We start from the raw sequence: 15610 nt of genomic DNA on the forward strand, positions 1-15610 counted from the left end.
TCTTGTCTAGGTGAGTTTGGTGTATGTAAATTTTGTAATGAAGAAGCTCTTAGCAGGACAGTTGGTCATAAATACTCTTGAGCATTATTTAAACCTTTAGTATTTAAACTGACCATATCTTGCCTAAATATTCTACCTGTTTTATGTTCTTATCAGCCAGATCTGGCCTCTCACACCTACCCTACACTGTTATTTTAAAAATTAACTGAAATATTGAAGCTATGAGATAGTGTGTGATTAATTCAAGACAATGTGTATAAATAAGTATAACATTTGATAGAGTTATCTGAATGCTAAAAGATTAAATCATTCATTCTCCTCCTACTTATAAATATTATTTGTGAATATGTTAAAAACATTTGCTTCCCAACTACATGGATTTGGGTTGATTCCTCTGCATAGCTCCTCGGGCAGTTTTTTTAGTGTCGCCTTTCTGGCACTTGTGCCCGTGACATGTGTAAGGATTTTCGAGCGAGATCGTTGCCAGTGCCTCTGGACTGGCTCTTGTGCGGGTGGCACATAAAATACACCATTTTGAGCGTGGCCGTTGCCAGTACTGCCTGACTGGCCTTCGTGCCGGTGGCAAGTAAAAGCACCCACTACACTCTCTGAGTGGTTGGCGTTAGGAAGGGCATCCAGCTGTAGAAACTCTGCCAAATCAGATTGGTGCCTGGTGTAGCCATCTGTTTTCACCAGTCCTCAGTCAAATCGTCCAACCCATGCTAGCAGGGAAAGCGAACGTTAAAAAGTGATGATGATGATGAAACTTCAGGTTCACTTTGTGTATGCGTGTGTATATATTTATTTGCTTTTAGGAAGTTAAAAATCATGGCGGTCATAGAGTCACCATTGGTATCACACCTATAAAGCGCTTAGTGGTATAGGCAACTTGTCAGACTTTATAGGTGCAAAACCAATGGTTGCTCTGTGACTGGCCATAACTTTCAACTTCCTAAAAAATATACATTACTGCTCTAGTGTGCTTCTTTTTTGGGATATATGAACTACTGACGATGTGTGTGTGTGTACAACATACATTGTAGTGGTGTCCATTTCCAATCTTTTGTGGAAACATGTCTAACCATGAAGGAAAATACCTTGTTTGGTGACAAGAAGGGCGTCCAACCACAGAAAATCTGCTTCAACAAATTCCATCTGACCCATGCAAGCAAGGAAAAGTGGGCAATAAAACAGTGTTGACAATACATAAAACTTTAGAAAATCAGAGCTGTTGACAGTATTAACCATAGCTGTCTATTATAAGTATTCTGACCTTAAATCTTTACACTGTTGATATGGTAAAATGCTGGGGAGAGGCATATATATATATATGAAAGAATTTGGGTGTTGCTATTTTTCAGTTGATTTTGCTCTAGACAAAATGTAAATTTTTTTTTTTAATATATATATTTTCTTTCTTTGATGAAAGCACAAAAATTTACACCTATCATGAATTTTTATCAGATTTGTTTATTTTGTGAATTCTTAGTGGTTCATCAAATCTTTTTTTTTTTCTTTTTTGTTTTTGCTATAAGTTTCAACTTATCCCAAAGTTACTTTTTTCTTTCAAGTTTAACAGAATGTGAGTACTTTTCTAATCACATATGAAGCTTAGTGTATTAGTAAAATACAGAATTGACATTTGCTGTTTTCTATGAAAGCACTGCTTGCAAATATTTACTGCAGCAGTTAAATTTTGACTCCTTTGGTACAATCCTCTACTAGCCACCTTGTTTCATGCAGTAAGTGTAAAGTAATAATTTTAGTGTACAATACTAATTTTGTAATCAATTATTTTGTGCTTTTAGTACTAGTTCTTTACATTCTGGGCTCACTTCCTGCTGAGGTTAACTTTGCCTTTTGTCCTTTCAGGGGTGATAAAACAAAGTACCAGTTGAAAGTATTGTGCTCAGTTTGACTAACCCCTCCCTGTAAATTTGTGGCTTTGTACCTGTATTATGAACAATGTTTGTTGTAAGGGTGGTTAAAGCAGTGAGCTGGTAGAATTGCTAGATCATTGATAGAAGTGTTTTGTGATATTTGTGTCAGCTCTTTACATTTTGACTTCAAATCCTACCAAGGTTAATTTTGTCTTTCATCCTTTCAAAGTCAATAAAATGAAGCACCAGCCTAGTGCTAGGGTTAATGGTATTGACTAGACTTCTCTCCTAAAAATTGCTGGCCTTGCGCCTAAATCAGAAGCCGTCATTATTATTTTGACGGTGGATTGGCAGAAATGTTAAAGCACCAGAAAAAAAAAAAAAAAAATTCTTGCAGTATATATTCTGGATCTTTATATTTGGAGTTCAAATCTGATAGAGGTCAATTTAATTTTCCATCCTTTTGGGGCTGATGAAATAAAATGCTTGTCAAGGAAGGGCATCTGGTCATAGAAAATCTCTCTCAGCAAATTCTGTCCAACCCATGTAAGCATGGAAAAATGGACATTAAATGACAGTGGATGATGAATGAAATTAACACACAATGTATGTGTGCTGAAAATCTTTTGTTTCCTAGATTAAACAGTATCCAGGAGACTGGCTTACTGCACAGTATCCATATAATACAGAAAGTGCTTGTGTAGCCAATCCCTAGCATGGTATTAATGTGACGCTTGAGGACTGTCATGGATGTGTTTGGTTATATATATATATATATATATATATATATATATATATATATATATATATACACACGCACACGAGCAAAGAAGCAATCAATGATAACGAGGCACTCAGTAATAAAAAGACCAAGGATGATTTTTAATATCAGCACACAATACATTGACTCATTCTATCTTGCAGGGAAGGCCTGAGTTAATTAGCTCAGCTATAGTACTTGACTGATTCTCTATTTTATCAAACCTGGAAGGATAAAATGGCACTCAGCCTGTGGGATTTGAACACATAATTTAAAGAGATGTAACAAAATGCTGCATGACATTTAATCTAGCCAAATGCTCATCCACTTCCTCTTTGAAAGGAGGAGAACTATGCTTGAAACAACAATGATGATAATTGTTTTTTTTTTTTTTGTTCCTCATTTAAGGACAAAGTATGATGCAAGTTAGTCAAGTGTATCAATCCCAGTATTTGACTGGTACTTTATTGATTCCAGAGAGATGAAAGGCTAAGTTAAACTCGGTTGAATTTGAACTAGAAATGTAGAGGGCCATAAAACATTTTGTCTGATGCTGCAGCAATAATACCAATTCACTGCTTGAATAAAACTAATAATGTTTTATTGGCCACAAGGGCAGTGATGAATTTGGGAGAGAGAGAGAGCAATAGTTGATTATGGGTGGCGCCAACATATTAGTATTATTTTATTAACCCCCAAAAAGATGAAAAGCAAAGTTGCCCTTAATGGGATTTGAACTGAGAATCTAAAAGGATATATAATCAAATATTTATGATAATCTTCAATTAGTACAAGTGCAATAATGTAATCAGATGTTTCACTTTGCATAATTAATTCTGTTACTGATTAGCTGTAACAAATATGAGAAGTGAGACATGATAGAAATAAGTGTTCATTCTACTCCCAACAACAAAATAAACATTTGCAATGGATTTGAAAGCTTGTTCTATGAGCAAATGCCATGATACATTCTGTATTTGATCATTTAAGCTCTTTTATTATTATTTTGCATTCGGATAATCTTGTACTTTGCATAGTTGCTCAAGGAGTCAGTCCATTTTAGAGTACACTTACAGCTTGTCTTAATTTTCTTTTGAGGACCATGTAATAGTGAAGGTTTTTGGAAAGCAAACCTGGTGTAGCCAGGTTTATGACAAATATTTTAAATTATTCTGAGAGTGATTCTCTAGTTATTTCAGCAAGAAATGTGGAGAGTATGCTTCACTGAGGAAGACCAATGAGACCAAAACATATCTAGAATTATTTCATATTTGCTGGAATAATTATAGTATTAATCATTGACTAATATTGTCTTTGCTTCATATAATTATTTCTAATTAGCTTTTTATTTCTCACTGCACTGAAATACTCTGACAAGGATTTATCTATTGGAAAGAGGTAAGGATTGGTGACAGGAAGGGCAATCTTTTTTTGAAAGTCTACTTCAAGAAATCCCATCCTCCCCATGCAAGCAAAGAAATGGGGACATCAAAATGATGTCTTCTTAAAGTTATCTCTACACATTTTCTATAGGAACTAGAGCCAGCACCGGTAGTTACATTTTGTATATGAATATGTCTGTATAAACAATGCGATTGAAGATAGAAAAACTAGGTAATGGGTGTATATGCATTGCTAACACAAGTGGAACACAGTATTGACATATAAGCCTTTAATATATTTGGTAGTATATTATAGTTGCACGGTCGCTACTGGTGCCATGTAAATGGCACCCGTGCATCGTAGTCGTGGTTGTTGCCAGCATTATGAAAATGGTACCTGTGCTGGTGACATGTAAAAGCACTCATTACACTCCTGGAGTGGTAGGTATTAGGAAGGGCATCCAGCTGTAGAAGCCATGCCAAATCAGGCTGGAACCTGGTGCAGCTCTCCAGCTCATTAGTTTCAGTCAAACCGTCTAACCCATGCCAGCATGGAGAGCAGATGTTAAATGATGATGAATGAAATACTAATTAGAGAGAGCCAATTTTTTTTTTAGATGCCATCAGAAATGTGTGTGCATAGCAGCTGCATTGTCTCATATAAGAGAACAAAATATCATCAAGGGTTTCATTTGATTACATTGATGGATTTTCTTGAGGATAGAGCATTGAGATAGATGGCCTCAACAGCATCTTTTAGGATAGTCATAGGCAACCTACAGCCTGTGGGACTTTCTGAATGACATGCCTTATGAAAAATTACCATGATTTTTTTTTTTAGTAGTGCAGCTTGCCTGATAACAAACCATATCTCATGTGGCTCACTTCTCAAGAAAGGTTGCCGATTTTTGTTTTAGAAAAATTATGCTGCATCCCTGTGTATAATGAGATGGGCATTAGGTTTTTAAAATATTGCTTCAGACACACTGAACAACTTGTGCCAGCATGGAAAAGTGGACATAAAATGCTGCTGATGATATATGAATGCAAAAGTGTGTTTTTATTTTTCTTTTCTTTTACAAATTGTAAGGTGTATTTGAAGGAAGCTGGTTGATATTTCTTGTAGGTTGACCAACCATGCAGATCCTCTGATGTTGTCTCTTCAGTGATGTGGTTTAACATTGAGGTGTGTAAATAAACAACACACTGGTGAATATTTGGATGTAGAGTTTATAGTCTTTGGAATAATCAATACCCCCACCCCAACCCCTACATACGCCACAAGAGAATGAACGATATTGGTTGAAAGTGACTTTGTTATTGTTAAACACAGGTAAACAGTGACCATAAGACTTTCTAACCATGACCATCACATGGTTCTAGACTATGTATCTTGGCTCACTTTATCCAATGCGTTTTTTTTTTAAAGATTGTAGGAAGGTGTGATTTGTGAGCGATATAGCTGCTTTTTCTAGTAGGTCAGGTATACACATAGAGACTCTCTTGTTGGCTTGTGAAATTGACTTCATTGATGGTGATGATTATTATTATTATTATTATGATGATGATGATGATAACGATAGCGGTCATGTAAATATTATTAGTAATGGTGATTGTGATGATGATGATCATAATCATCATCAGCATCATAATTGTCATCTCATCAACCATGTACCACCCTCCACTGTCCCTGGCGGTAAGGAAACTGAAGGGTTCTTTCCTCTACACTCATTAATTTATTTATTTAATTTGTTTTGATTACCACTGAGTGCTTGAGTCTTGGAGAGTGTGTATTGGGGTGGGAGTCGGTGGGGGCAGTCATGATGAGCGACTGGGAATATTGTGTGTGTGTGTGTGTGTCCGTGTCCTCTCAGTTTTAGAGTTCTGACAATAGTTTTTTTTTTGTTTTGTTAACCATAGTATCTAGTAAGTGACAGTAATTTCAATGCCGTTCCATCATCATCATCATCATCATCCTACAAAAGACAGACTGACAGACAACCATTATTACTATTACTGTTATATTGCCACTCCAGAGAAATGGCGGGGTGGGTGAACAGGGTTTGAAGTTGGCAGTGGTGCTGATGTGCTCTGTGTGTGTGTGTGTATAGAGGCGATGGAGGTAAGGCGTAGGTAAAAGCGGTTAGTGCTTGCTTTAGCAACAACTTTGCAGCTAGACATCACCATGGCAACAGTGCAGCAGAATAATGAGACTGGTCAGATGGTGTGTTTGTTAGTCAATAGCTGAACAGGCATAGGAAGCGACTTCTGTCTGTTTGTCTGTCTGTCTGTCTTCTTCCTCCCTCCTCGTCTCCAGCTTCCATTCTCAGGCTGTTCTGTGTGTGTGTGTGTGTGTGTGTAAAAATCTTTATTGTGTCTAATGTGAAGATAAATTTTTAGAAAAATTCTTTGTTTCTATGTATGTATGTGTTTGTTTGTGTGTGTGTGTGTGTGTGTGTATGTGTGTGTATGTGTGTGCTTGCTGGTGTATTGATGTGTTACTGTTATCTGTGTGATCTTCCTGATGCTGGATGTTTTTTGTATACATACAAATACCACATGTATAACGAGTGTGTATGTTTGTGTGTGTGTGTGTGAGTGTATTTTTGTGTCTGTGTGTGCCTCTACATCTTCAGAGCGTGCGTACATATTCCCTATTGCAAATGTGAGCACATGCTACTGTCTGTCTCTGTTGCTATGGCTACCTCCTTTTCCAGTTTTCCTCTTCTTACTTATTTCGGGGAGAGCGTAAGAGAAAGGTAGAGAGAGAGAGAGAGAGAGAGAGAGAAAGTGATCGCAGAATGTGTGTGTGTGTGTGTGTGTGTGTGTGTGTTATCGTGCTCCTCTGTCTTCAACTGTGCACTAATCCTCCCACCCAGAAGCGTAGAGGGAGGGAGAAGTATGACAATGAATGGCACTGGCTTCTCGTGCCAAAATTAGGGTGGTGCTGATCGCGCTGCTGCTGGTGGTGGTGGTGCTAGTAGTGTTTGAGGGTGTTCCTGGGAGTTATGCATGAGAAGCTTTGTCATGGATAGTTGTCAGTAGTCTCCCCTCCCCTCTCTTCTTATCATCTACCCTAGTTTTTCATGCTGCCTTGTTATGCTTTCTCCAATACCTCCCCCCTCCCATGTCCTATCATTGTCTTCTAGCTTCTTTGTCCACGCACCTCTCCATCAAGGGGTATTTATTTACCCCCTGCCTTTTCTATACTTTTTAGGGCCTGAAATTATGAATGAGTTGATAAAGCTAATTAATAACTACCTGGCTTTCTACAGCAAACGAGCCCTCTTTCATGGAGGTGGTGGTGGTGGGGGAAGGTGGATAGAGAGTTTTTTTTGTTGTTATAAACAGTTTGCATTTTAATTGCTAAAACTTGCAAGAACAGCATCATAGTCACAGCTTCCCTTTCAGCACCCGATATTTTTTATCAATGTTGTTCTCATTCTGGTTTTTTTTTCCAGAAGTTCTGTCACTTCCCTTGAGTTAATCCTTAGGTCCAGTTCATTTGACTATATGGAAGAGTTGTGCAGTGAGTCGGAAGGATGTGGGACAGTACATGGAGTGCCATTGCTGTCTGGAGAGGTTTTGGCAACTTCTAGGTCTCTTTGACTGTCATAGTAAATTCACATAGACTGAAAACTAGAATGCAGTTGTACCAGTGTGCACCTTGTTTTCTGTAAGCATTCCTTGAAGCTACTGATCAATTTGTAGCTGTGTGGTTAAGAAACCTGTTTCCCAACTATTTTGTTATGGGTTCAGTCCCACTGCACAGCATTTTGGATGCCTTTTGCAATAACACCAGACTAGCCAGTGTCTTGAGTGAATCTGGTTGATGGAAACTGTGTGGAAGCCTGTTGTATGTGTGTGTCTCCACCACTGTTTCACAACTGGTTTTAATTTGTTTACATCCCTGTAACTTAATAGTTTAGCAAAAGAGATTGATAGAATAAATACCAAACTTTAAAAAAAAATAAGTACCAGACTGGGTTTGATTTGTTCAACTAAAATTCTTCACAGCAGTACCCCAACATGGCCATAGTCCAATGACTGAAACAAGTAAAAGATAAAAAATGAAAGAATTTAGCAGTGTTTTTTTAATGTGGAACCATATTCTAATGTGGATCTGCCGAAATAGTTTTCCTTTGGTGTGCCTCTTCATCATATCTCAGTGTTATTTGGTGTGTCCTATATGAAGAATATTGTGAAAATTGTTGGATATCATAGAATGAGCAAGACCTATATTGTTATTATTTTAACTGAGATCTAATTATGATAAATTAAAGAGTTAATATCTTGCTATAGTCATCTGTGCTTTTCATTCTTTAGAGATTGATGAAAGTAGCAGTCAAGTACTGGAATCAATATAATCAACTGGTCCCTCTCCCAAACTTTCTGGGTATGTGCTGAAAAATGCACCTAGTGCATCCTGTAAAGTGGTTGGCATTAGGAAGAGCATCCAGCTGTAGAAACCATGCAAACAGATATTGGGTCTTCATGTAGTCCCCTGGCTTGCCAGTTCCTCTCAAACTGTCCAACTCATGCCAGTATGGAAACCAGACATTAAATGAACAATGATGATGACATTTGTATAACAAAAGAAGTTTTGTTTAATGTATTCTTATCAATTCAACAGAAAGGTTGAAAACCTTGAAGTTGATGGGTTCAGCAAAAGGCTCTCTACATATTTCATAGTTACATGAGTTGCGTTTAACTAGTTGTGATTATTTCAAACTTAGTGTTCTTACAAATCCTGGGTATTCCCATTAGATAATCTCTCTTCTGATGGAATGCAAATTGCTCAAATAAACTTGTCTCAAGCACAATCTTCATGGTTTCATTTTCCCTAGGATTTTTAAATTTCAGTAAGTTACAAAATATGCCTAACTCGCCATAGATATTTTATAAGGAAGGCCACCAGAGATGGCATGACCCATAGAGAGACTGCATGAGATCCTTTATTTAATCTATTTTTGTTTATTTGTTGTTGTGTTGGTTTCTCTATGTTAACATAGATTAGGTGGACATCTATTATTGAGACATTGTTTTTACCATTGGAGGCTCATGCTGTTGGTTGTTATCTGTTTTACAAGTATGAGAGTTATAATTCCATTCATCTTCAAAAGTGCAGAGCCACTGGATGATTTGTTGATTGGAAAATAGCGCAGTGATATTTTAGAGAAAAGCAGACTGTAAACATTCATGCAAAGAGACATGCACTTGTGTGTATATCTATATATATTTTTATTTATTAATGCTTACTTTTTTGTACATTATCATTGTTTAACGTCTGCTTTCCATGCTAGCATGGGTTGGACGATTTGACTGAGGACTGGCTGTAATAGCACAAAGTGCTGCACACAGGAACTGAACCTGAAACCACATGGTTGTGAAGTGAACTTCTTAAGCACACAGCCATGCTCGTGTCCTTATTGCTTCATTTACTTTTTCTGTTGAAGTCTGGATCTGAATAAAGTATCTCATCGGTTAGGTGGGTTGGTTGGGGATGATATAAGTATATACCTGTAAGATAATGAGATTACTTCTTATTGGGCTGTATGACTGCTTTGTAAAACTGAATTCATGTTCAAAATATTTTATTTATTTGAAGCATTTTTCTCTGTCAGTGTTTATTTTAGAACAGTTCTTTGTGATTATTTATTTTCTATTCAGTGACTTAAAGAGAAATCAAATTAATCTAATTTGCTCAAGACCTTTGACCTTTAGCATTCAGATTGTTTTGTCAAATGTAATGCTTATTTATTTGCATTGTTTTCAATTGATTATGCGCTATCTCATAACTTTGAGATTTTCAGGATGTGTTTATTTTTAAAATGACATTGTAGGGTGGTGTGATAGGCCAGATCTGGTTGATCTGAAGATAAAACTGGTAGAATGGGGCTGTATTTGGCTGGCTTAAATGCTAAAAGGTTAAGAAATATATTGCCATCATCATCATTATTTTAATGGCTACTTTTTGATACATGCTTGAGTCAAACAAACTCTGCTGAGGCAGATTTTCTTACAGCTGGATGCTCTTCCTGTCACTAAACTTCACCTGATTTCAGGTATGGTTATACTTCCCCAAGTCCTTTTGACAAATGGACAGCTTAATGGTTGGACATGCTTTTGCAGAGGATTGTAAAACAAATGACGCTGCTTATATATGATGGTGACTTTTTGTTTACAATTAGTATGCACCTTCCAAGACATGGAGAAAACACACACACACACACACACACACACACACGCACACATGCATGTGTGTGCATATGACAAAAATATTACAGTTTCTGTCTTCTGAATTTCAATTTCAAGACATTGCTCAACTCAAGAGTTATGGTTGATAACAACTGTGTTCACATGGGGTTGGGATGGGATGCAAATGCAAGCCATGTGGTTTTAAATCACAATTCTTAACCACGTGGTCATATACATATGTGCAAGTGTGGCCGTGTGATAAGTTCGTTTCCCAACCACATGGTTTCAGGTTCAGTCCTACTGCATGGCTCCTTGGGCAACAATCTTCTACTATTGGTTTGGGTCAGCTAAAGTCTTGTGTGTGGATTTGGTTGACAAAAATTGAAAGAAGCCTGCTATGTGTGTTTTTATACGACAAATTCATGCTCATATCTGTTTTCTTCGTTGACATAGGTTAGTTGTAGAGCACACCATCATTCACCACAACTTTTGTCTGTGACCACCTAACTTTCTTCACATTTGATATATTTTCAAATCTTCTTTAATCTTTTTCACTCTCTCCACCAACTGCACAATTCCAATTTCACAGATAAATCTAGGATTAAGTGAATATATTCTTTTATTCTTTCATTTGTTTTAGTCATTTGACTGCGGCCATGCTGGGGCACTGCATTTTAGTTGAAGAAATCAACCCTCAGACTTATTCTTTGTATGCTAGTACTTATTCTATTGGGCTCTTTTGCTGAACTGCTAAGTTACGGGGGATGTAAACACACCAACATTGCTTGTCAAGTGATGGTGGGGAGTGGGGACACATACACACACGCGACAGGCTTCTTTCAGTTTCTGTCTGCCAAACCCACTCAAGTCTTTGGTCGGGCCGAGTCTACAGAAGAAAACACTTGCCCAAGGTGCCATGTAGTGGGACTGAACCTGGAACCATGTGGTTTATGAATATTTTAAAACTAGGTGTTGACACAGGCACAAAGGGAGAGCTAAAACGTGAGTTCCATATCCCTTCCATATTTGTGAAAACATGTGGCCTAGTGGTTTGTAACTGTGTGATTTTTCAGAGAAGTGCAAATGTAAACAAGTGTCTTGCAGGTGCTGGTGCCACGTGAACTGTATTTGTGCCAATGCTGTGTGAACTGCACTTATGAAATGCACTTGCATTGGTTCCACATACAAATGCACTCATGCCAGTGCCACATACGAATACACTCATGCCAGTTGTATGTAAAATGCACTTGTGCGGTGCCACATAAGAGTACCCTTGCCAGTAGCATGTCGAAAGCTCCCAGCACACTTTGTAGAGTGGTTGGTGTTAGGAAGGGCATCCAACTGCAGAAACCATGCCAAATCTGACAATTGGAACCTGGACAGCTCCATAGCTAGCCAGCTCCTGTCAAACCGTCCAACCCATGCCAGCATGGAAAATGGACGTTTAATGATAATGATACATGTACACTCATACACAACAGGTTTCTTCCAGTTTCTCCTACCAAACCCACTCACAAGACTTGAGTCGTTCTGCGGATATAGTGGAAGATGCTTGCCTAACATGTCACACAGTGGGGCCGAACACAAAAGTATGTCGTTGGAAAGTTTGAATGTATTCACCTATTTTGCAATTTTCTGACTTTTCTGTGAATGAAAAGTGAAGTGTGGTTTGTTTATATATATATATATCCTTGTGAACTGCACTTATCTGTAATGATTGGTTGACTAATTTTCTTATATTTTCTCTTGTGGTTGTTGGATTTCTGATTGCCTTGGCATTCATACAGTACACTCTTTTTTTTGCTTTTCTTATTCTTTTTCTCTCTTTGTTTTTCTGTGCTGTTTATATTATTGTATCAATCATTTAAAGTTGTTTTCTACACACACATTTCGTTCTGCTTGAAATATAAATCTGATTCGATTTATACTTTGTTGCTTAGCAACTCCATGAAAATATGGCAAAATTGGTTTTGCATCTGTTTGATCTATTTGAATTTGGACTGCTCATATTTTACTCTTTCCCCTTAATTTTAATTGATTTTGGAAGTATTTTTAGTGAAATATATATAATTTTCTTTTTAACTTTAAACTGTTTTTTGTTTATTTTTGTAATAGAACTCATATTGTGTTTAAAAAATGTTTTATGCTATTTTTGCTATATTTATATTTTTTTTTGTTTTGGCATTTGTATTTCATGAGGTTTCACTGCTCCTGTTTGTTCCTTTTATTTTTTTGTATGTAATTTTCTGATTTTTTTTTCTTCATTTTTGTCACCAAGATAATTGAAAAATAGGATGTACAGAAATCTCTGCATCTAATATTCTATATACATGTGTGTGTGTGCACGTGCACACATGTACATAAACCATACATATACACAGTATGTATGTATGTATGTATGTACAGAATATGACACAAAATTTGAACAGGTTCGAGTTTGTGAGATGGCGGGGAATGCAACAGGCATGGCTGTGTGTTGAGAAGCTTGCTTCCCAACTGCATGGTTTCAGGTTCAGTCCCACTGCATGGCACCTTAGGTGAGTGTCTTTCTACTATTGCCCCAAGCTGACCAAAGCCTTGTGAGTGCATTTGTTAGATGGAAGCTGAAAGAAGCATGTCAAAATTTAGCTGAGTGAAGGGAATTGATATCTCAGAAAATAATTATATAATGACAAATAGATTGGCAGGGGGAAGGGTAAGAGCAGGAAAAGAAATATAATTGTATTTATGAAAAAGGATAGGATGTTGCTTTTCAAATGTCATGGTAATGAAAGAATATTTTCTTACCAAATCATTCTTACAGATGGACAAACATTTCTTTTATGTATGTAAATATACATAGGCGTAGGCATGGCTGTGTGGTAAGAAGCTTGTTTATCAGCCATATGGTTCTGGGTTCAGTCTCACTGCATGACACCTTGGGCAAGTGTCTTCTGCTATAGATTCAGGCCAACCAAAGTCTTGTGAGTGGATTTGGTTGACGGAAACTGAAAGAAGCCCATCATATATATTTCATCATCATCATCATCGTCGTTTAACGTCCGCTTTCCATGCTAGCATGGGTTGGACGATTTGACTGAGGACTGGCGAACCAGATGGCTGCACCAGGCTCCAATCTGATCTGGCAGAGTTTCTACAGCTGGATGCCCTTCCTAACGCCAACCACTGTGAAAGTGTAGTGGGTACTTTGACATGCCACGGGCATGAGGGTCAGTCAGGTGGTACTGACAACGGCCACGCTCAAATGGTGTTTTTACGTGCCACCTGCACAGGAGCCAGTCCAGCGGCACTGGCAATGACCTTGCCCGAATGTTTTTTCATGTGCCACACACATATATATATATGTAAAATTCAGTTGATTAAGGTACTTAAGTTGGTGCACCCAGTTAAGTCGGAATAATATACACACACAACAATAATTTGTAAATACCAGCCTTTGTATATATGTAGAATGAAATTCTTGTAGTGCTTGCAGAAAATTCGATTCAGCCAAGTATACAATCCGCTCTTGAACTATTCAGACATGTACCCTTTATGAAATGCACAGTCTGTATTCACCCATGTGTGTGTGTGTGTGTGTGTGTGTGTGTGTGTGTGTGTGTGTGTGTGTGTCCCCAACCCCAATCACTGCTTGACAACTGTAACTTAGCAGTTTGACCAAAGAGACTGATAAAATATGTACTAAGCTTAAAAATAACAAGTCCTGGAGTCGAATTCTTTGATTGGTGCCCCAGCATGGCCGCAATGAAAGGACTGAAATGGGTAAAAAGATAAAAAAAATATGAAGGTGCATGCCCTAGTGGTTAGGGTATAGCACTCATGATCGCAAGATTAGGGTTTCTATTCCAAGACCTGTAGTGCGTTGTATTCTTGAGCAAAACACCTCATTTCTTGTCGCTTCAGTCCACTCAGCTGTAAATAGGAAACTCTACGAAGAACTTATATTCTGATCAGTCAGCAGCATGGCATCATTCGAAATCCACAATTCGAGGAAGTGCATTGTGAGCAGTGAGGTATAACAACATCCAAGAATCTCGATACAGCGAAGTAAATATGTAATATGTATATATTTGCATATATAAAATAGGCCATAGTTTAAATCTAATTAGCATACTATAAAACAGGAGTGCTGTTATACATATCAAAATTCATATAGGCAGACATTAAAGTATTGAGTCCCGATACCTTGTTACCGTCTTATATGTATTTTAATATGTTCAACGGCACTCCTATTTTAGTGTGCTTATTAGATTTAAAGCACAAGAAATTAAATTTAGATAATATTATTTTGCTTTGTTGAGTTTTTTTTAAATCCTTTACACATGAAATGTTTCGTTATCCTGAGAAATTTTATTTCAGCATTAATTCTATATGTATGTATACCTATATATGAATATGTGTGTATGCATGTTTCTATAATATGTATATATATGTGTGTATGTATTTATATATTTGTGTGTGTGTATATGCTTGTGTGTGTGTGTCTGTCTGTCTGTCTATATATATATATATATATATGCATACGTATGGATGTCTGTACACATGTGGAGATGTAAATGTTTGTTAATATATATGCATATGTCTTTCTGTGTCTGTGTACATGTGTAGGTATATATATATATATATATATATGTGTGTGTGTGTGTATGTGTGTGTTTATGGATTTGCATGTGGAAACATTTAAAACTACTCAATCAAGATATTGTCTGTAAGTATTTAAGTTATTATTAAATCTATATCTTTACTTTTTTTCTTTCTTTTTCACTGCTAATCCATTTTCTTTTTCTACTGATATTCGAATGATATCTAAATGGTTACTTCTGTGTGTGTGTATGTGTGCATGCACACATTGAGCTTGCTGCATACACACACACTCTCTCTCTCTCAGCACAATTAGATGATATGCACTTCGATTAACATGTATCCAGACACCAACATTATAATCAGATCTAGATTCAATAGAATAATTAATTAAACACCACACACACTTACTCACTCATTCATACATTTACATTATATAATACATGCCCACTCACTAATATTCATACACACTTTCACATATATACACTCATGCCCATACTCATGCACACGTACATACACTCACATGTGTTCAAACACCTCACACTCACTCTCCAAAGGTGCTTGCGCACCTACACATGCACATATGCATACTCATGCCGTCTAAATCAAGACACCCACACATACATGTTCTTCCACGCAATGTTCTCTCACATATGCACATGCCCTTTCACACACATCCTCCACACATATTACTGTTAGCTGTTTTCAATGCTAATTCTTTTACATATGTGCCCATCACAGTATTGCTACTTGTGCTATTTCCACACGTGCGCACGCGTGCACGCACATACACACACACACACACACAC

The 15610-nt window shown here is 37.2% G+C and overlaps 1 protein-coding gene across 2 annotated transcripts in view; it reads left to right on the forward strand.

Moving 5' to 3' along the window:
- Window positions 1–15610, forward strand: part of LOC106879200 (uncharacterized) — a 374932-nt gene that overhangs the window by 34587 nt on the left and 324735 nt on the right. The window lies entirely within an intron of this gene.

This window comes from Octopus bimaculoides, chromosome 3 (assembly GCF_046866305.1).
Source record: "Octopus bimaculoides isolate indiv1 chromosome 3, ASM4686630v1, whole genome shotgun sequence".
Classification (NCBI taxonomy): Eukaryota; Metazoa; Mollusca; class Cephalopoda; order Octopoda; family Octopodidae; genus Octopus; species Octopus bimaculoides.